This window comes from Dipodomys spectabilis, unplaced genomic scaffold, assembly GCF_019054845.1.
Source record: "Dipodomys spectabilis isolate Male_0828 unplaced genomic scaffold, ASM1905484v1 ptg000205l, whole genome shotgun sequence".
In the NCBI taxonomy this organism is placed as follows: domain Eukaryota; kingdom Metazoa; phylum Chordata; class Mammalia; order Rodentia; family Heteromyidae; genus Dipodomys; species Dipodomys spectabilis.
In genome coordinates, this window is record NW_024870882.1 from 5,865,828 (window position 1) to 5,866,689 (window position 862).

General features: G+C 37.7%; 1 pseudogene; it reads right to left on the reverse strand.

The window, feature by feature from the left end:
- Nucleotides 1-403: 403 nt before the first annotated feature.
- LOC122122140 lies at nucleotides 404-516 on the reverse strand (annotated as a pseudogene).
- Between the last annotated feature and the right edge of the window lie 346 nt (nucleotides 517-862).

Sequence of the window (862 nt, forward strand, 5' to 3'; positions counted from 1 at the left end):
TTGTTTGTTTTGGTCGGTCGTGGGGCTTGAACTCTAGGCCTGGGCGCTGACCCTCAGCTCTTCAGCTCAAGGCTAGCTCTCTACCACTTGAGATACAGCGCCACTTCTGGTTTCCTGGTGGTTTATTTTAGATAGGAGTCTCATGGTCTCTCCTGCCCGGGCTGGCTTTGAACCACGATCCTCAGATCTCAGCCTCCTGAGTAGCTAGGATTACAGCCGTGAGCCACCAGCGCCCGGCCCTTAACATAAACTTATCTGGTCATATACACATAACTTTTGACCTTTTCTGCTTATCCCAGACATATATTAGTTATTGAAAATTAGAGAAACCATGGGACCTATGTTTCTTTGGACTTGGCTTACTTCACTTAATAATTTTTTTTCCAAGTCTTTCCATTTCCTAACAAATTGGGCGATGGAATGCTTCAGGAATTTGCCTGTCATCCTTGGGCAGGGGCCATGCTAATCTTCTCTGTATCATTCCAATGTTAGTATATGTGATGCTGAATTGAGCACAGAATATTTTTATATATAAATTGTAATTGATTTTTTAAACTAGGCAAATAAAAAAAAGTAAGTTTAAAAGAATTGTTGTGAAATTTGAGAACCATGTACTTCTTAGATAAGTACACATTTAAGAATAAAGTCAAGATTTACGTGTCAAAAACAAAATAAATCCAGATATTTGTTGTTCAAGAGATGTGTAGGAGGAGGAAATCAATTATTCTATGCAAAAGACCTGTCATAATGAACACTGTAGCAAGTGTTAAGGTTTGCTAAAAGTTTTAATGTTTTAAATATATTTACTTTTGGATATTTGCTTATATATGCCAAAACTGGGACTGTATGACAGGTCATAATA